This window comes from Peromyscus leucopus, chromosome 1, assembly GCF_004664715.2.
Source record: "Peromyscus leucopus breed LL Stock chromosome 1, UCI_PerLeu_2.1, whole genome shotgun sequence".
Lineage (NCBI taxonomy): Eukaryota > Metazoa > Chordata > Mammalia > Rodentia > Cricetidae > Peromyscus > Peromyscus leucopus.
This window is the reverse complement of record NC_051063.1, coordinates 178178177-178200420: the sequence shown is the minus strand read 5'-3', so window position 1 is coordinate 178200420 and position 22244 is coordinate 178178177. Positions and strand designations below refer to the sequence as shown.

Below are 22244 nucleotides of genomic sequence, written 5' to 3'. Positions count from 1 at the left end.
GATTTTCTTGCATGTATGTATGTGTTTGTTGCATACCTGTCTGGTGCCCAAAGTGTCTAGGCAAAGGCATTGTGAGTTGTCATACAGGTACTAGAAATTCAATCACATTCTCTATTAGAATGGTGAATGCTTATAACTGCTGAGCCTTATCCCCATCCACACTTGATTAAATGTTTAAAACATCATCTTAGTTTAATTTTGGTAGTTTTTAATCTATCTAGAAATTCATTCATGTGTCTTAGATTTTCCAGTTTAGTGGAAAGTTCTTAAGGTAAACGCTAATAATTTTCTGAATTTGACTGTTGCTTGTCATAATGACTCCATTTTCATGTCTTACTGTATCAGCATTGGCATTCATTCTTCCTTTTGTTTAGTTTATCTAAAGTTTGTCAATATTGCTTATAATTTGAAGGAGCAAAGTCTATTTCATTGACTCTGTGGTTTGTTTCCTTTTCAGCTGTTTTCATTTCACTGATTTCATTAATGTCAGTACTTTCTTTCCAGCTCCTGATTTTGATGTGTAACTTGTTCTTTTTCCAGATCCTGAAGGTGAAACATTAACTAAATTATTAGAAATCTCTTTGATTTCTTAATGTAGGCATGTTGACCTTTAAACATCTCTCTAAGGACTATTTACATTGCATCTCACAGATTAAAGGACATTGGTTTTAATTTTTATGTTATTGTAGGAGTCTTTCTACTCTTGGATTTTTCAAAAAAATCATTCATGATTATGTTGTGAGTATTTAATCTCTATGAGTTCATTTACCTTTTAGAGTTTCTCTTGATTATTTAAAATGATTTTATTGTTGTCATGTAGAATATATGGAAATATTTCAGTTTCCCCATATTTGCTCCGATGTTCTTTTTGTCCTAATAGATGATCTAATTTAAAGAAAGTTCCATGGGCTGCTGAGAACAATTTGTATTCTGCAGTGTTTGGATACAATATTCTATAGTTGCCATTTCAGGCCATTTTACCTTTGATTTTATTTAATTATGTCTACTTTATTTTGGGATGATGGGTTAATTCTTAGAATGAACTCTTATAATACCCAGGGATAGCCTGTGGCTTTATATCTAGTAGTATTTTCTGTATAGCACTAGGTGCACCTGTGTGTGGAATTGTACAGTTCTCTACATGAATTGTTCCCTTAATCAGTAGGAAATGATATTTATCATTTCTCATTAGATGTGTTTTTAAGTCTATTTTTTTTTCATTTTGCATCAGCAAAAGTTTCTTGTTTTCAAGCTCCATTTGCCTCCAACATCTTTTTTCATCATTTCATTGTAAGGTTATATATGTCTTTTATGGTGGAATACAAGAAAAAATACTTCATACTTTATTATTCTAATCTCCTAAGCCATGTCTTTTGAATAATGAATTGACTTCTTTATAATGAAGATACTACTGAAAGGTGCCTACTGATGAATGCAATTTTGATGATTTTGCCAATGTTCTCAAGCTGTTTTCCTATTATTATTATGATTATGATTATTATTATTATTATTATTGATATTTTTTAGTATTTGTTAAGCTGTTGTTCTAGTTTGCTTTATGGTTTCTGTGAAAAAACACTCTTGCTAGAATCATTGTAGGGGAAGAAATTATTATACTTTCTGGTCACAGTTTATATATGGGAGAAGTCAGGACAGTATCTCCAAAAGGAACTGAAGCAGAAACCATTTTACTAATCTGCTTGTTAACTTCATCAGTGTTTCATGCTCAGTTTCTTTCTTATACAACTCTGTCTCAGCTACCTATGTTGTGGGCCCAAACACACTGATCATGAATGAAGATGATATCTCAAACACCTGGTAACATGTCAGTCTGATGAGGAAAATATCTTAACTGGGGCTTTCTCAGATAATTCTATGTTGTGTCAAGTTAACTGGTGAAATGTATTTTGCTTGTTGCACTCTTAAGGATACACCTATATTTCTCTTAATTGTAAAAGACTCCTTTAAATATATTTCATAAAGCTGTGTTTGTGGTCATAATTTCATTTTGCATATTTTTAGCATATAAATTTTTATATCTCCTTGAGGTATGACAAACAGCTTTGATGGGTAAAGTAGTGTGAATTGTCATTAGCTGTCTTTTAGAACATGAAATACTGCTTTCCAGTTTCTTCTGCTTTTCAAAATCTCAGCTAAAATCTGTTATTCTGACAGACCTTCCTTTAATTTTGTCTTGATGTTTCTCTCTTGCCAATGTCAATACATATTCTTTATTTAAAATAATATTTGGAGAGGTGGCTCTTTTCTGGTCTTGTCTGAGGTTCTAAATTCTGCCTGTATCTGAATGTGTATCCATTCTAACAAAATGCAACTTAGCAAGCTTGTTTGTTTTAATTACAACTCCAGAGTACAGTATATCATTGATAAGAAGTCTTCTTAGGAAGTTAAAACACTGTATTCACAGTCAAAATCAGGCAATGTGTTTACTCTTGCTTTCTTACCTGCTAATAGCTTTCTCTTCCCTTATACTTTTGTGGACTCCTATGAGTAGGGAATGATCCTGCCCACAATGTGATTCATCATTCTACATTACAAATGAACTATCAGGAACCTCTTTCAAAGACATGCCCACAGGCCAATGTAATCTAGATGATTCCTCATTGTAAATCTCTTCTAAGGTGGCTATAGGTTGTATTAAATTAACAATAAAAGCTACTAAACATAATATCTCACTTCTTAATTACAGAAAATGATCATAAAATATTTTCTATACCTATGAACTTATATTTTATCTTTGCATAGGATGACAGATATCCTGGAATTCCCACTTTTATCTTCTTATTGTGTTATCTTTGTTATTACAGGATTGTCCCAACTCCTCCATCTTGCCTTCACACTATTATTTTTCTTTAAATATACCTTTTTAAAATCATCTTTATTTATTTTTTCATTTTTCTTTCAATTTTTTTTGTTTTGTTTTGGTGACTAATACTCTTTCCATTTTCAGGTCTTGGATTTTTTTTTTATTTCCTTGTACTGTTTGTGTTTTCACAGATTACTTTATGAGATTTATTATTTGCTCTTTAATGACCTCTGTCATCTTCACCCAAACATTTTAGTGTTGTTTCCTTATTTTCCAATTTTATTAGAATATTCAGAGTCTGTTATAGTATATTTCATGTTCTGGAGTGAAGGTATACTGTCCTCAATGTTATTGACTGTGTTTTTAGTCTGGTGTCTAGGCATCTGGGATTGGGGAAATTGTAATACTACATGCTAATATCTGATCCTGTCTTTGCTGGGTTGGTATTTCCTTCCTTAATTTCTGTTGCTCTGTCTGGTACTTAGGGTATTGTGTTGGCTATGTGTTGCCTGGTAGAAAATTCTTCTGGAATCCTGATAAGTGTGGCCACTTGCAGTTTCAGGTAAAAGGTCTCTATTTTTATAATGCTTGCATTTAGGATTGGGAATGATCTAGGAGGAAGGCATAAGAAGATTCACAGAAGGGAAGATAAGAGATTAATCAACAGGAGCTACTTAGTTAGTAACCTGGGAATGGGACCACTGAGTGAAGTCAGATCACAAGAGAAGATTTGAAATCAAGCTGTGAATGAGACTGAAGATTGGACTTGGAAGAATAGAAGGAGAGATCAAGATCTGCAGTTAGTCTACTTGTTTCCTGATTAGACTGGCCAGTAAGTGCTTAGATAGTATCTTCTAGATTTCATCGTTTGCTAGGACGAAAAAATGAGAAGGGAGAAGAACTTTTGTTGTTAAGATCTGTGTTATCTACATGAGACAGGGACATATGTGGGAGGAAGGCTGCAGCAGGTGTTCCACATAGAGCTTGAAAGATAAGACTAGCAGACTGGACGTGGAGAATCAAATGGAGAGGTGAAGATCTGCATTTAACCTGTCTCCTTGCCTAGGTTGTTTTGGATGTTTTTAGGGAATAGTTGATTGAGTTGAGGTATGGGGCAAATCCTTGCATTGTGGTAGGGATGTTAGCAGGGATCTCAGACATCCACTAGAGATGTGGGTGGCTAAGGCAAGTGCTCTGCTGCAGAGCTGGGGGTAAGGCTGGGGGATTGGACTCAAAGGAATAAGGAAGAGTGAAGATCTGTATTTAGGTTAGCTCTTCTTTGGCACAGTGGTTGGTGGGTTCCCAAGGAGGCCGCGTTGGAGTTAAAAGTTGATAGAGTACTCCAAGTTTGATTATTGAGTTTAGAAATTTTGTTGGATTCAACCTAGATGAGGGAGATACAACAGATTATTCTCTATCATAAATGAGGATGAGACAGAGGAATTGGAGCTGAAAAAGCACAGGAACAGGTAAAAAATCTTCAGTCAGCCTACCTGCTTCCCTAGCAGGTATTCAAATCTTATTAAACTTATTAAAACTGGGTGGTGGTGGTATATGTCTTTAATCTCAACACTTGCTAGGCAAAGGAAATTTGTTCTCTGTGAGTTTGAGGCCCAACTGGGTTACTGAGTGAATTCCAAGAAGGGTGAAAAGCTACACAGAAACCCTGCCACAAAATTTAAAAAAAAAAAAAACCTGTCTTATTAATAAAAATCCATTAGCCAGATAATGGGGTAAAATTTGAAAGATCAAAGAAGCAGAGAAAGCTACAGCCAACTTACCACACCAACTCCTCAGCCCGTCCTGAAAGCCTCTGAGTCATAACTGTAAAGGCATAGGCCAAAAAGAGCCTCTAGTTCCTGTCTCCTTGTAACTTTTTGAACTTTCTACATCATGACATAATACATCCTGGGATTAAAAGCATGTGTACTTCCTCACCAAAGGCATGGGATCTTAAGTGTTAGGATTAAAGGTGTGCACCATCACTATCTGTCTCTGATTCCTCTCTTAGACTGAGTCAGTCTCTTGTAGTCCAGGGTGTCCTTGAGCTCACAGAGATGCAGATGAATCTCTGTGTAGCTGGAGATTTCTCCAGTCCTGCTTGACCTAATGTCAGGACAAATATCTCTCACCTGCCAGTACTGCAGCTGCTTAGACCCAATTGAGTAAGTACACAGAGACTTATATTGTTTACAAACTGTATGGCTGCAGCAGACTTTTTCTTATCTAGTTCTTACATCTTAAATTAACCCATTTCTATTAGTCTATAAGTTACCATGTGGCTTGTGGCTTAGTGGTACCTTACATCTTGCTTGTCATGGCAGCAGCTGACAGTGTCTCTATGCCTTAGCCTTTTAATTTTTAGAATTCTCCTCCCTCCTTTTCCCACCTATACTTCCTGCCTGGTTACTGGCCAATCAGTGTTTTATTTATTAACCAATCAGAGCACACATTTAACATACAGAACATCTCACAGCATCTCTGCCTCCCAAGTGCTAGGATTAAAGGTGTGTGCCACTACTGCCTGACCTCTATATCTAACCTAGTGGCTGGCTCTGCCCTCTGATCTTCGGGCAAGTCTTATTAGGGTATACAATATATCACCACATTTCCACATTTTTGTCTAAAGTAATAAAATAAGATTATAACTAATATAAGAATACTATATTCAATAAATATAATAAGTATATACAATATATCCAGTCGAGAATTACAGTAACATTGTCCAGTCCATTAACATTTGACAGATTCAGAGAAATTATTCCATTATTCATTCCATTTTGGTGAGTTCAGAATGTTGTACCTAATTCACTTTCTATCCTAACTTTTATTACCAAATGAATATTCTCTTTCAATGACTTTCAAACATATACACTTTATACCTATTTAGTGAGGTTCTTTTCTCAATTAGTTAACAAGTAAAACTGTAACTATCTAGTCTTGACCTCCCTCAGAGACCCAAGAAGGAAGTAATATTCACTAAGTAAGCAATAAGTGCAAGCAGGCAACTTCTAAAACATGTGAGAAATGACAGAAACTGATGGCTGCCTGGACATTCATCCAAGGTTTCTCAGTTGTAGTATTAATTTTTGGCTCACAGGCCTAGTATTTGGGACAGAGTCATCCATGAAGCAGGATGTTCTAAAGGGCCCTCCTAACTTGTCTATGCAATGTTCACCAGTCCTGTCTTTTGTGTCCTCCTTGTCCATTGAGACAGTCTGCTGTCAGCACTTGAGGCAAGGGCCCTTTCTTACCAAGTGGCTAACATTTTGCAACAAAGGAAGTAAACTCCATAAAGAGTTATTAAGTGCCCCCCATCTTCTTTGAAGTAGATTAATGCTGCCACGAGTACACATGGCTCACAGACATGAAACAGAATATATGTTATTAAAACATCACAAATACCATATTCTGTAGATCTCTGATGTGTTTGAGATGACCTATCTAAAATATATTTCAGTTTGAATTTGAAAATGTACCTAATATAAATACAAGTTCAAATGTAACAGGTGACTAACAACTAACTTTCATTTCATTATATGCTAATTACATGGTAATAATAAATTTCAGGGACTAGCAATTTGCATTACATTTTAAATGAGTTGTATAGGTACAAAGCCTTGAACAAGATTAGAATAGTTTGTACAATATGGTCTTGTAGACAAATTTCTAAAGGGTCTTATTAAATGAAAACAAGGAACCTAATATAGAGGTTAAACCTTAGAGAGATCAGGGAAATAGGAAAAGCCAACAGCCAACCTCACCTCACCAACTCTGTGGTTTCCAAATGCAATCTACTTCCTGTCTACCCATGCCTCTTTATGCCTTGCTTTTCTGCCCTCTTATTGGCTCTTATACCAACTACCTCAATGCCTTGTCACTGTCTGTCTGTACAGACCTCCAGATGTCTATAGTTGGTAATGGGATTAAAGGCATGTGTCAACACACTTGACTCTGTTCCCTAGTATGTCTTTGAAAACTCAGGGACTCTACCTGCTAATTGATCAGATTAAGGGCATTGTGCTGCCTGACTTTGTTTACTTAAAATGGTTGGCCTTCCACCCTGATTTCCAGGAAAACTTCATTTCTAAAAGCACAAATAAAATATCACCACACTTTGCCTTTTCTTATCTAATAAAAATTTTCAAAATTAAAAATTTATAATTAATATAAGAAAAACTATATACTATAAGTACAATAACTTCATACAATACATACAAGCAATAAATACATCAACAATGTCTAGTCCATTTACATTGGACAAATTCAGAAAAATATTCATTTATCTATTCTATTTTGGTATGTCCAAAATGTATCTAATTCACTTCTTATTCTAACCTAAATTACCAATACTAAACTATCTTATGATGTCTTTCAGACTTATACACTACATCTTAGTGAGTTTCTTTTCTAAATTTCTTAAGTAGGAAATTTGTAACTACACCTATCTATTGTTTAACTCCCTCAGAGACCAAAGAAGGAAATATTACCTAGTAAAACAAGAAATGTCAACAAGCAACTTCCAAAAAATTGAGAGTTCACAGAAACTGTCAGCTGTGTGTACAGTCATCTGAGGTTTCTCTGCATGTTAGGGCATCATCTTCAGCTTATAAGCTTATACTATCTGACAGACTCATTTGTGAAGTAGGGTGTATGTAAGGCCTCCAGCTTAACCTCATATTTAGTGCAAGTATTCCATGTTCCATATAAACTTGAATTCCACCAGTGTCCTGTCATGATTCAGGATTTTAAATTCTTGAAATTGTTGTTGTTTTTAGAATTTGGTTGTCCATTCTTCTCAACTAGTTGGTGGCTTCATCTCAGAATCCCATCATTCTGAGCTAATGGGTGGTTTCATCTCCTTTCATCAATGCCAGTCTATCATTGAGAGGATGGATGCCATCAGCCTAGTTACTCCTTCAAGAATAACTGTTTCAGTTACTGTTTCACTGCACACCAGAAGCCATCAGGCTACTGTTTGTTTGGTTGCCTTGCAATAAAGAGGCACTGTACCTTTTCTGGAATGCAAAGCCACTTTGGTAATGGTACCACATTGTCCTTGTCTCAGAGGACATCTGTTGACAAAGCTGCAACTACACTTGTCTTGGCAAGAATTGGTCATCCTGTGTTTTGTGTACTATTTCTCCATTTTGGATATAACACTGTCAGCAGTCAATGTGAGGTTACTTTGTTGCCCAGTGGCTAAGTTTTGCTACAAAATAGTTCACTCCATATGCATTTCTTTCTTTGCCCATATCTTCTCTGAAGTAGATTGGTGCTGCCAGAAACTGACATGTATAGGCAGCTTAATGAAACCTTTTTCTAGAATAAGTTTGTACTTTATGACCATTAATATCATGACATAAGTTTAATATATATGTATATATATTATAGATATATATATATTTATACATATATATTAATCTTATAAATTTTGACATAAAATTCATACCTTAAGAAAAGTTTAAAGACTCAAAATAGAAGCAAAGAATTGATATCAGTGGCAGTAGAAAAGTTCTTAATTTTTTGGTTTTCTTCTGCCCCATATCAGAAAATGTTTTTTTCTTCTGACACAATACAGAGAATTTGCATTTTCCTTTTAACAATATGCTTGGGTTTAGAGAAGGAAAGAACCATTCTCCAACTCCAAAACCAGCTTTAATTTTTAATTGAACTGGGACTACTTAAAGAACATTTGTGTTAAGTGCCTGTAGAGAAGTTTAAAAACAAACATTTAAAGAAGATTTATGAAATTTTACATGTGATATACCAATAGGCCAATTTTCTCTGTCCTACTTTTTTCTGATGTCTCATTTGTCCCATATTCTTCAGATCCCTTAGCCTTCATTCTTCTGAAAGACAAAAACTAAAACCTTTCCCCTAGCCTTCTAGCTAGTTATATATGATTAAATGAAAGTTGAAAAGAAAAGCATTTGTTACTTGCCTAAGTCAGTTTCAAATTGGATGGTCATACTGGTTGATGAACTATTCCCTCTTCTAATTAAGAGGTCTCTCCTGTTCAAATCAATCCTTTATTACTTTTAATGATATCCAAAGCTTTTCTTCTTCTGTAGAAACAAAGCAAAACATCATCCTCAATGTAACACATATCCTGGTTTCCATTTTGGGGTCATCATATCTTTAAAGTATATAGGCTAATATAATACTGTTGATTTTTCTATTATCCAATGTCTCTCCTGTAGATGTATCCATTGTGTTAAATAAGAAATACAGAGCCAATTGCAAAGTTAAAAAGCCCAAGAGGTCAGAGCACATGCTAAGAACTAAAAACCTTACCGTTCATTGCAGCTGCTGTCCTACTCCGCAAGAGACATCCTTCCTGCGTTTTTGTCCTTTTTATTGACTTTCTATTCTGTCTTCTCATTTGTTGTAAACCCAACCACATGACCTCCTCATCACAGCCCATCTATACAGACCTCTAGATCTTCTATGGTTGGTATTGAGTTTAAAGGTATGTGTCTCCATGCTGGCTGTATCCTTGACACACAGAGCTCTGTCTAGCTCTGCCTCCCAAGTGCTGGAGTTAAAGGTGTACACCACCTCAACCAGGCTTCTGCTATGGCTTCCTATTAGTTCTGACCCCCAGGCAACTTTATTTATTGAGACATTTCAATACAAATAAAATATAACCATACTCTCCACAGCTGTTGCTCCTTTCTTATTAGCACTGAGAAGATTCAGTGCTAATAGAGCATTACATAATCTATTTCTGGGGGGTTGTGTTTCTTTTTTTCTGTTTATTTAGCATATTCTTTAGGGCTGTATTTGATCTTTATGTGACTGCTTGGCTTGTAGGATTATGTGGTATACCTGTAATATGCTTTATCTTGTAATACGCCAAACACTGTTTCATTTAAACATAGAGATATGTTGGAGCATTGTCAGGTTAATTTCGTATAGGTGTACCCACAATAACCATCACTTCTAGTAAATATGTGATTACAGAATCAGTCTTTTCAGAACCTAAAGCAGTTGCTGTGGTGGTATTATGTTCCCCAAAATATTGTGTACTCTAATAAATTTATCTGGGGTCAGAGAACAGACAGACACTAAATACAAAGGCTAGAAAATGGTGGCACTCACACCTTTAATCCTAGCATTCCAGAGATAGAAATCCCTCTGCATCTCTGTGAGTTCAAGGTCACATTGGAAATAGCCAAGCATGGTGACACACACCTTTAATCCCAGAAAGCCAGCCTTTAATCCCAGGGAGTGGTGGTAGAAAGCAGAAAGATATATAAGGCATGAGGACCAGAAACTAGAAGATTTTGGCTGGTTAAGCATTCAGGTTTTTGAGCAGTAATTCAGCTGAGACCCATTCCACATGAGGACTCAGAGGCCTCCAGTCTGAGGAGACAAGACCAGCTGAGGATCCGGCAAGGTGAGATAGCTGTGGCTTGTTCTGTCTCTCTGATCTACCAGCATGGAACCCAATAACTCGCCTCAGGTTTGATTTTACTAATAAGAACTTTTAAGATTCCTGCAACAAGTTGCCCATTGAAATTGTGAATAAGTATCAATGATATGGTGTACATAATTCAATTTTCCAAATTCTGCAAAGTGAAATATTCATCTGACAGATTTCATTGCTCTGAGTATCCTTTGGGTTAAATCTTGTTGGCAGTGGAGTCTGCTTTTAAATACAACAAGTAGGACATTTCCTTGGCTTCTTCCCAGCTTATGGAAAAATCCCTTTTTAAAACTGTTACTATTGTTATGATGTTTTTTAATGAATAATGAGGCCTCCAGTACATTTCGTATCATTAATTTATTGATCTCATCATTACCTTGTGGTAGAGGGCCTGACAGACCTGTATGGGATCAGATGTGAGTTACATGTGAAGGATGCTTCCTATTCCTGATTATATGCTGGAATTGAATAAATAACAAAGTTGATTCTTATTCATCATGTATAAATTCTGCAGTCTTAAAATGTAAGACCACCATTTCAGCATACTGAGAGTCAGGAACTATGTTGAGAGGTTCAGAAAAATCCATTAATACTAACAGAATAGCATAGAATAACAGTTTTTGAACTGAATTACATTGGTTTTGAACCACTTCACTTATTTTTTTTTTAATTTGAATCCTGCCTTTCCTTGTTTGTTTTCATCTGAATAAAATGCATGGGCTTCAAATATGGGTGTTTTTCTGAACAATTTAAGCAGAATCTAATCAGCTCTCTTTATAAGTTATACTCTATCACTTTTGCGTTATTTACTGTTAATCTCTCTCCAAAATATACAGCAAGTTTTTTGCCAAGGTTCACTTTCTGCCCATAATTTGTCATTTGTTTTTCTTTAGTTAAAGGTACTACAGTTTCTGGTGTGGCCATTCATGCTAATTGAAAAAGTCTGAATTTTCCTTTTAAAATTAAGAGATCTTTTCCACATAAATTTTTAATTTTTTACCCATTTGCTTGGTAGAAATATTCATTCCAGTATATTATCTTCCCTCTTCACAAAAATTCCTGTAGGTTAATGCTTAGACTGCAAAATAACCAAAATTGATCAAGCTTTGGATCCACACGATATGCATGTCCTTCCTGTACTATCTATTAAAACAAGGCTAATTCTCTCAGCTTCCCCTAATAATTCTCTTGGAGTATATAAATTCTTACCACCTTCTAAGGTTTTGAACAAATTACTCAGTTCATCATATTTTTTTACCCGCAAAATAGTTTGTGGATGGGAAGTGTTTCCAAATAAAGTTTGAAATTAATTAAGAGTCTATAATAGATCTCTCCTAATTTGTACCTATTGGGGTCTAATTTTTTGTATACCTATGTTATATTCAAAATAATTAATAGAATCTCCTCTTTGTATCTTCTCAGGAGCAATTTTCAATACCCAATACGGCAAAATTTTATTTACTTCTTCAAACATTTTTTCTAAATTATCTGCATTTGAATCAGCTAGTAAAATATTGTCCATGTAATGATAACTTACAGATTTGAGAAATTATGTATTTATTACTCCAATGGCTGTTGTACAAAATATTGGCTCAGGTTTGGGCTATTCTACATTCCTTGTGGGATAACCCTCCATTGATATCTCTTAACCATCTGGGAATTATTATAACAAGGCACCATGAAGACAAATTTTTTTCTGTCCTTTTCTTGTAAGGGTATTGTAAAGAAACCGGCTTTTAAATCAATACCTATAATAGGCTAGATAACAGAGTAAGCAAAAGAATTCCAGATCGTTGAGATCCCATTGGCTGAATTACTTTGTTAATTGCCCTGAGGTCTGTTATCATTTTCCATTTACCAGATTTCTTTATAATACCACATACAGGAGAATGCCAAAGGCTGTTTTACTCTTTGATATGCTGAGATTCAACTGTTCTTGTACCAGGTTTTCTAAAGCCTGCAGTCTCTTCATTGTTAAAGGCCATTGCTAAACCCATACATCTTATCTGTTAATATTTTAAAGGTAGAGCTGTTGGTGTCTATGAAAGATCAACAGTCCCGTACTTGTACAATCTGGATGACCAGTGATCTCTCTTTGTAATAATACCTCCTAATATTTCTCTCAGAAACATGTGTTAGTTTATAGTTTGCTTCTGAGGTTGGAGGAATGCTAATCTGAGTATTCCAATGTTGTAATAAATCATGTTCCATCAAATTCATATGTATATTAGCCACATATGGCTTTAATTTTCTTCTCTGTTCTTTTGGATCTATACATTCTAGCCATCTAGAGCTTTGTTTCACTTGAGATAATGTTCCAATCTCTAACAGCTGTACATTTACCTCCTGAAGAGGCAAATTTGGATGCGAAAATTCTGGTGCAATCAGTGTAACATCTGTGCCTTTGTTTAACAAATCTTCCAAGAGAATGACATTTTTCATATTCTTAATTTGGTATTTGTTCATTTATAGAATTTTGCTGAAAAAAAATGCTTATGGTTTCTTCTGCAATTTCTCTTCTCTCTGCTACAGCTGTTCTATTATTCTGAGCACCCTGGTTTATTCCAATAGGCATTTGGTTATTTAATTGCTCTGAGAAGGGTTTTCTTCTATGTTGACAGGAAAGTTCTGAACATAATTTGCTATGGGTACCTGCATGAGACCCCTCTGGGAATTTCCCAAGGGCAGATGAAAAGGATTACCTTGTCTGTCCATAGTTGATCTACATTTGTTGGTCCAATGTTTATTCTCACCACACTTTCTCCATAATCCAGAATGGAGGGGCCTTCTGTTGCTGCTGTTCCTTGAATTAACATTCTTTCTAGGAAAACCTTGTTAACACTCCCTTTTCAAATGACTTTCGTTCTTAAACACAAAACAGCTCACATTATTTTTCCTCTCTTATGCATATCTCATCATGGTCCTGAGACTCAATATTAATTGTATCCCTGATCCAATACTCTAAGGGTGCTGATCTGGTCTTTTGTGCCCTGATTATTCTTTTCCATACTGCATTCACATTCTCAAAAGCCAAATATTCAATTATTATCTGTCTGTCTTCTGAATTTGGTATCATTCTATTTACTGCTGAAGACAGCCTTTGTAACAAATCCTTGAAGGATTCTCTGTGGTCCTGTATAACTTTTGTAAATGATTCAATTTTCTTTCTTGCTTCCTCAGTTCTGTCCCGTCCATTCATGCCTGCCGCATAGCATAGAATTAAGGTTTGGTTGTCATATAAACATTATCTTTGTACATCAGTGTATGTGCCTCCTCCAAGAAGCTGATCCTGGAAAATTTCCACACCTCCAGGAATACATTGTTGCTGTATTGTTTTAGCTTCCTCTTCAAATAACATTCTCCATTGTAATTGTGCCCCAGCTTCTAGGACAGCTGTAAAAATTACCTTCAGGTCCTGAGGGAAAATTCTGTTAAAGTTGACCAAAAATTTAACATATGCTTTACAAAAGGAGAATGCATACCATATGAGACTATACATCTCCTTAAATCTGATATTTCCACTGTAGTCCAATTAGCTTGTACAGGTCCTTGAACAGGTAATTTCTATAAGGTTACCAGTAGATTAATAAGTTTGTTTGTTTGAAAACAGGCTGTATCTCTGTAAACATATAATTCAATTCTGAAATAATTTTACCTTTAAATTATTCTGTCTGGCTCTTAAATTTCTCTATAAGTCATTTAAACTGGTTTTTCTAAAGTCAATTGTAGAAGAATTTCTAATAAGTCTTTTAAATAAGAAACACAGAGCCAAATGCAGGAGTGAAATCAGAGAAATATGAGTATCCACCAGCTAACCTTAGATCACCATGATGTTGTAGCTTCCAAATCAGGCCAGTTTCTTCCTGTCTAACCTGCACCTTTATTGCCTTGCTGTTCTTCCTTCTCATTGGCTTTTAGCACAGCCACCTCACATCCTCATCACTGCCTGTCTGTAAAGACCTCCAAGTCTCTATGTTTGGCATTGGGATTAAAGACTTGTCACCACACTTGGCTGTGTCATTGAACACACAGAGACTCTGCCTGCCAGGTGACCTGATTAGGAGTGTGTGCTACAACTGCCTGACTTTTCTTTATGGCTGGCTATGTCCTCTGATCTCCAGGCAAACTTTATTTACTAACATACAAATAAAATATCACCACAGTCAATCCTGAGTTAGGTTGCCATTTAAATTCTCCTCTCTGGGTCTGAATTTATATGATTCATTTTAACATGTTTTTCTGAAACTCTTATATTGGCACTTAAGTTGACCAAACATTTTAATACTATGATAAAGATGATTAAAAAAATAATATTCAAAATTGATGTTATGCGCATCCCATGAACATTAATTTTCCTCTCATTTAATTGTTCCATGTTCAGACTGCCTAATGTGTTATCAAACTGCAACCAAATTCCTTCTCTTATAAAAATGTTTCCCATTTTTAATGTGGGAAAATTTCTCTTTTAACTAATTTCACCCTTTAAGATATCTTTATTCACTTACCAAATCTGTCTTTTGCATAGAACAGTAGAAGTCTGAGGAAATTTCAAAGCAGTTACCAAGTGTTGTGGCAGTACAAGGTGGAAATCCTGAGAGAGACAGAGGTGATGGAAGTCTGCTACCCACAAGTAGAGAAACCACCAAAGAGATTCTGGCCACATGCTTGGGCCTGAGTAATGCAACTGTTTCTGGAGCCAGGGGCTCTGTAAGTTCAGAAGCAGTCTGGCGGCATGTAGCTCTGGCTACTTGCAGCTCCAGCTAAGGGCAATGCTCAGCTCTAGTGGAGCTGGGACCCTGCAAGGCCACAGGCAATTGGATTTTCTGTGAATTACTGCCCCACAGTTGGATGCCAAATGTAGATGACTGTCTAAATGGTCTTCTTAAATAAAAAACATGAAGGCAAATATAAGGGTGAGAGCCTTAGAGAGATCGGGGAAATAGGAAAAGCCACTAACCAACCTTACCTCCTCAAATCTACAGTTTTCAAATGTGAGCTACATCCTTTCTACCCACACCTTTATATGCCTTGCTTTTCTGCCCTCTCATTGCCTCTTAGTCAAGCTGCTTCAATTTCTTGTCACTGTCTGTCTGTACAGAAGCCATGGTCTCTATAGTCAGTACTTGATTAAAGGCTTGTGTCACCACACTTGGCTCTGTTCTCTAGTTTGGGCTTGAAATCACAGAGATCCTGCCTGCTAACTGATAAGATTAAGGGCATATGCTGCCTGATTTTGTTTACTTAAAATGCTTGGCCTTTTAACCCTGATCTCCAGACAAGCTTTATCAAAGCACAAATAACTATCACCACATTTCAGCACAAATAAAATATCACCACATGTTCTAAAAAAATTAATCTCAAATTTGTATTAATATACAAAATTAGTTTACAACATACAAAAATCCAATCTGGTGTAAAATATTTAAAACTACTAGTTGATGTTTAAGATTAGATTCAGTAACCTACCCATTTTTCCTATCATTTCTATGACATTTTTAGAGAAGATTCAGTAATCTACCTCTTTTCTATATCCTCTTTTTTCCTTTTGTAGTAGGTTCAACAATCTACTTTTTTAACTTATTTCTATATTTTTATAGTAGATTCAATAATCAAATTTCTTAACTTATCATTTCTATATAACACATTTCTCTATCATACCCCCTTTCTTATTTTAGAAAGATATTGACTTTGACCAATAACAATTTTAGCCAACCATAAATATAGACAAACACCATAATCTATTTTTGGGAATATCCACACAGTTTTTCAGGCTACATCCTTATTTGGAGTGTCCTCCATAATTATAGGAAAGGATTCAACTGAAATTGACAATGGGGACTGTGAAAGGCCCCTCAGGAAGTTTCCCAATGGCAAAGGCTAGGGATTACTTCATGTGTCCATTGTTGATCTCCACTCATTATTACTCTATGGGCCTTTGCTACAACATAATCTGCATAATCCAGCAGTTCTGTTGGGATTATTCCTCAATAAAAGATTATTTATATTATATATAGATTATTTCAGTTGCTTTCTTTGGTGACCTTGTGTAACTCAATTAAGACATTATATATAAAAAATTTTTCTTCAAACTCCCGAAAATCAGCTTTCCTTTCTAAGCATCATCATGGTCATGAGATTCAATATTTATTGTAACTCAGATCCATTCATCAGAGGGTACCTGTATTGCCTGTAACAGCCTAATTACCCTTTTGTATAGTGCATTATAATTTTTAAAAGCCAGAGATTCAATTATTATCTGTCTAGCTTCTGAAATTGGTGTAACTGTATTTACTGCTAAAGGCAGTCTTTTTAAAAATCAGTGAAGATTTCTTTTCAGCCCTGTATAACTTTAGTAAATGACTCATTCTTTTTCCTATGTCTTCAGTTCTATCCCAAGCACTCAAGTCTGCCATTCGACATAAAGCCAGTGTTTGGTCCTTATATAAAGTTTGGCTTTATATAACAGAATAATCACCTTGTCCAAGAAGTTTTTCTTCAGAAATTTCTATACCTCTAGTTCTATTTTGTTGTTTGAGGTCTTAGTCTCATCTTTCCACCAGATTCTCCATAGCAATTGAATACAAGCCTCTAAACTGCTATAACCAACTTTCTCCAGTCTTGAGAGATAATTCTTTTACAAATTGATTATGGATTGAACATCAGCTTCATGAAAGATGAGTGGATGCCATATGAGATGGTTGCTTCTAAGTATCTCCTGAAATTTAGCATTTGCTCATGAGTCAAATCAGTTCTAACAAAGTCTTGAGGATATCAAATCACCTAGTAGTTCCTGTAAGATTTCTGGATAGATTAACGTTGGCTATTTGAAAGACTTAGGCTGTTTCTCTGTTACTGTATAATGCAATATTGAGATTGGTTATTTTTAAAATCTTTGGTTTGGTCTGAATATCTCTACAATCTGTTTAAACATGTTTTCTAAAACCTTTATCTTTGGAATCATATTAACTAATTTTTAATGATAAAATAGAAATGACCAAAGACATAATATTTATCAATGATGTTATGTAAATCCCATCAGCATTAATTATCACTTCATTTAATTGTTCCATTTCTAGAGCATCAATTGCAATATGAAGCAGAGACAAAAATTCCCCCATTGTAAAATGTTTCACATATTTAATGTGGGAAGAAATCCTTCTATTAACTAATTTCTCCTTAAGAAATCCCAACGGTATCATCAAGTCTGCTAACAATGAGATTCAGATGACTGTGTGGCAGCAGCCAGAAGTGTTTGCCAAGAGAAAACCAAAACCCACAAGGAGAGGAAGAAGCAAAATATCCAGTCATTTGCATGGGCAAAGTGTTCAAAAGTGGCTAACTCCTGTCATTTTTGGAGTCAAAAAATACCTATGGAATTTGCTGCAGAGTGTCTGCAACAAAAACTAAGCAAGACAGTATAGAACCCAGCACAACTGATGTGAAGACTCTGGCCGAATGCAAATCAGGCCTGAGCAGGGTACTGCAAGACCACAGGCAAGTGGCTTTTAAGGGAATTCATGCTTCACAAGCTGTATGCCAGATGTTACTCAAATTCTACAAGGTCTTTTAATAAAAACCTGGAGCCAGTAATTAGGGTAAATACTAAAAGTTCAGAGAGACAAAAGAACAAGCCACCTTTTACAACTAGGACTCCTCAGCCTGAGAAACTTTTCTCACCTGAAAGGTTTTAGATCTTATTTTCTTAACCCCCATAGACTCGTTTTGTTACACCATATTAATTCTTGGGGTAAAAGGCATGTTTGCTTCCCAAGCAAAGTCATGAGATCTGAAGTGTAGGGATCAAAATGTGTGCCACCACTGTTTGGTTCAATTTTTCTCTGAGATTGAGTCAATCTCACATGGTACAGCGTTGCCTTGAGCTTACAGAGGTGCAGATGGATCTCCACCTCCTGAGAGATAGATTTAAAGTTGTGTGTTACCATTACCTGAACTCTATGTCTAATCTAGTGGCAGGCTCTTTCATCTAATATTTAGACAAGCTTTTTTATGGTACACAGTATATCACCATAGGCAGGAGTAACAAAAGTAAATTTGTTTTTAATAACAAATATTAAGGAGCAATAAAAACAGAAAAACTGGATCACTGAAAAGAAATTGATATTAATCTTATCATCCAAGAAAGAAAGTTCCCCATGTAAGTAGCAACACCAGCAATTGTTTAGTCTATTGTAAAACAGTTTACTTTCTCATTATAAAATTCAGCATTCTCCAGGAAGCTTCCTTACACAGCTGTCTCTGTGGTTTAGTAGTGCTGTTTCTCAAAGGTCCCCTGTGCAACCATTCAACACATTCTTTTCAGTTATTGCCATGGTTCTTTCTTTCCCAGGAAATAGTAATGTAACTTGTGATAAAATATGTAATAAAACTATTGAGCCAATAATAACTTGAGGACTCAGGACAAGGGCTAGAATTCAAATAAATTCAATAAGAGATAAAATACAGGCTTTAGAACAGGTGATGCAAGAGAAATTAAATTCCCAGCATATTGAAGAGTCAATCAGACCTTGGAATTCTCCTGTATCTGTTATTTTAAAGATATCTGGTAGTTGGAGAATGGTAACAGATATAAGAGCTTTTAAAAAGCTAAATAAGCCAGTGGGCTCTCTACAATCTGGAATACTTTGCCTTCTCTGTTACATAAAGGATGACTTCTTATAGTTATTGATTTAAAAAGTTGTTTCTTTTCACTGGACAATGAAACATCTAAAGGAAAAAGACAAAACATCCAAAAATGTCCCAAGAAAAAGAGTAATTGGCCTGTTGGTATATGGTATATCACATATTTAACAAGATAAAATATCATAAGTCTTCCTAAAAGTTTGTTTTAGCTGATTTCTACAAACATGTAATGCAAATAGTCTGTAAGCAGTCCTAGTTCAATTAAAAGTTACACCTATTTTTGGAGGTGGAGCATGGCTCTCGCTTTTTCTAAATCCAAGCATGTTTGTTGAAAGAAAATGAAAAATCTCTATATCAAGTCAGAAGAGCATCTGGAAAAGGGATAGGGAAAACAATAAGGAACTACTCTGTTACCACTAATCTCATAATTCCTTGGTTTTATTTTGACTCTTTAAAACTTTTCTTAATGTATAACTTATATATAACTTAATGTATAACTTATATATATAAGATATATATATATATATATATATATATATATATATATATATATATTAAACCTTTGTCATGATATTATTGGTCATAGAGTATTATCTAATCCGAGAAAAAAGGCTTCATCTAGCTGCCTGTACATGATTTCAAGCTTGAGTCTCTATCAGTTTTCTGCAGCGTAACATGACCATACATAACAGTGATTTTGATGTCCAAAAATGATGATGGGGCTCCACAACAAAGATTCCATCAGAAAAATGATAATACCACTGAGATGATAAACACCACCTAAAGATCAGCTTTGGACTACAAGGTGCTCAGGATAATTTCAAGTTGGCTAGCTGAGATGATCCAGTCTGAGAGTCTACTTAAACAAGGACTTGAGAAATAATCTTTTATTATTTTATACAAAAAGGGGAAATGTGGTTATACATTGTACACCCCAATAAAACTTATCTTGGGATAAGAGGACAGAGCCAGGCACTAGATTATGACTATAGACTAGACAGTGATGACACACACCCTTCACTATCACTCAGGATACATAGATCTGTCAGGTTTTCTGTGAGTTTAAGGCCACACTGGGAACAAAGTCAGATGTGGTGGAACATGTTTTTAATCCCAACACTTGAAATCTCTTGCCTTTGCTTGGGAACTATACATGACTTTAATCCCAGGAAGTAAGATGCAAGGGCAGAAAAATGGTATATAAGACCTGAGTAAAGAAGAAGTCTCTCTCTTGAAGCTGAGGATTTTGTACAAGTAAGAACATGGCTGTCTTGTTCCGTTTCTCTGATCTTTCAACTTTTACCTCAATATTTGGCTCCGTTTTCTTATTAATAAGACCATTTAGCAATTTTTGTTACACACCTGTTAACTGACTTTTCAACAGTGAAAATTTAGGTACAGATTATAAGCAGCAGCAATGATAATATATCCAAAATTTTCTTTTTTTTTTTCTTTTTTTGAGACAGGGTTTCTCTGTGTAGCTTTGTGCCTTTACTGGAACTCAATTTGGAGTTCAGGCTGGCCTCAAACTCACAGAGATCTGCTTGGCTCTGCCTCCTGAGTGCTGGGTGCGCCACCACCACCCAGCTAAATTTTTATCTCATTGTGTAAATTTAAGAAAATTTAAAATTTTCATCTCATTGTGTAAATTTAAGAAATTCATATATGCTTCAAGGATTAACATCTTGGATCTATCTGTCACAACTCATACTCTAGATAAGCACTCCTGTCAATCAACAGCAGAAATTTCCCTACTTACCTACTGTCAATTCCTAACATTGGGATCTATCTATCTATCTATCTACCTCTGGTACGCTTAGTCTTTAGACTACTAGCACATCCTATAGATCTGGAAATTTCAAGCATATACCCAAGAAAAAGTTTTTACACTATGCTCATTAGCTTTTTTTCCTCCAGGCTATATGTCTCCCATCAGATTTCTAATTATTTAAAAACTATAAACTGCTCCAAATTAAACACAGCTACCCCTACACTTGCTGTAAACCATATAAACTTGACAATTCTGATGGAATTCCAAACTGGCCTTAGTCTCTGGCTATAACCAGAATTTTCATACTGCTCTAAATCTCTCTGTATTTTGCCTGACCCAGGTTGTCCCTGTAAACCTGGATATCAAAACCAATCCTTAACTCAACTCCTTCCTTCCAATCTTTGATAAACACTCCAAACATCCAAGGTTCTGACAACACCAGCGTAATTTCAGTCAAGAAGCAGTTACAGAACAGATTACATAGGCCTTCATCACCAAAAAACAGTCTGAAATGTCAGGGTCAAAAAAATTCTTAGGAAACATGGCTAAATTGGTGCCTGTTAGCATACCAAAGTGCATGCTGGCCTCCATGCTCTCATGGCAAATACTGTTACCGAGTTCACACAAGTATCCAGTATCCTGACTCCTCTCTGCTCTTCTCACCCCAGTCCCTATCCTGAACTTATCCAGGTCATAGACTTCTATTCCCTAGCCTCTCATTTGTATATAAAACAGCCAATTTGACAAATTCCACTCTTGACTCTCTTGATCTTGGCCACTCTGTCTCATCTTATTCCGTTTTAGTCTTGCTTTCTTGATCCCCACTTAGTGTCCTGACATATTCTGCTGGCCATGTTCTGTCTACTACTTTCTTTTTCTGCTCTGGACTCTTCTAGATGTCCCTATGTATATTCTCCATCATACTTAAAATAAATAACTTCCCTCTAATCATAAAAAGGAAAGAAAATATTGCATTATTTCTCCATTCTGAACACCCATATTTTAACATAAGTGTGTCTATAGGACACCCAGGCCAAGAGGTGCTGTGTGGTAGGAGTAAGTACTAACATTATTGAATGTATGGCTCTTGGCAGTAGAGGAGCAATAGTGAGAAAATGAAAATGAGGTGCATGTATGAACCAGTTTTATAATGAAACCCATTATTGTATACACACAGTAAAAATTACCCAAATAGAAGAAAAAAGCTGAAATACAAAAACAGTTTTGAGCAGAAATGTAAGTTTATGAAGATCTTCTACCATAGACTAGTTAAATTAGATTTTAATGTCTGTATAAATACAATTTATTTATTTTTTGCCCAGATGTAACAGACCAAAAATTATCTACAAATTTCTGTAGTGTGTTTTATATTGCAGATATTACAAGGGTTGTTTTAAGCTGCAATTCTGTGAAGCAAGTTGGACTTAACTGGCAATGTATAGTAAACCAGTCATAATAGGAACAAATATTTGATAACTCAAGACTACAAGATTCAGGGCCGGAGAGATGATTCAGAGGTTAAGGACACTGTACTACCCTCATAGAAGACCTGAATTTAGTTCCTAGGACACAAATAA

General features: G+C 35.5%; 1 long non-coding RNA gene across 1 annotated transcript in view; it reads left to right on the top strand.

The window, feature by feature from the left end:
* Positions 1–650: 650 nt before the first annotated feature.
* Positions 651–22244, top strand: part of LOC119087294 — a 35010-nt gene continuing 13416 nt past the window's right edge. The window contains exons 1-2 of the long non-coding RNA XR_005090716.1: positions 651–738; positions 3310–3386. This is a non-coding gene — a long non-coding RNA (uncharacterized LOC119087294). The remainder of the gene's footprint in view (positions 739–3309; positions 3387–22244) is intronic.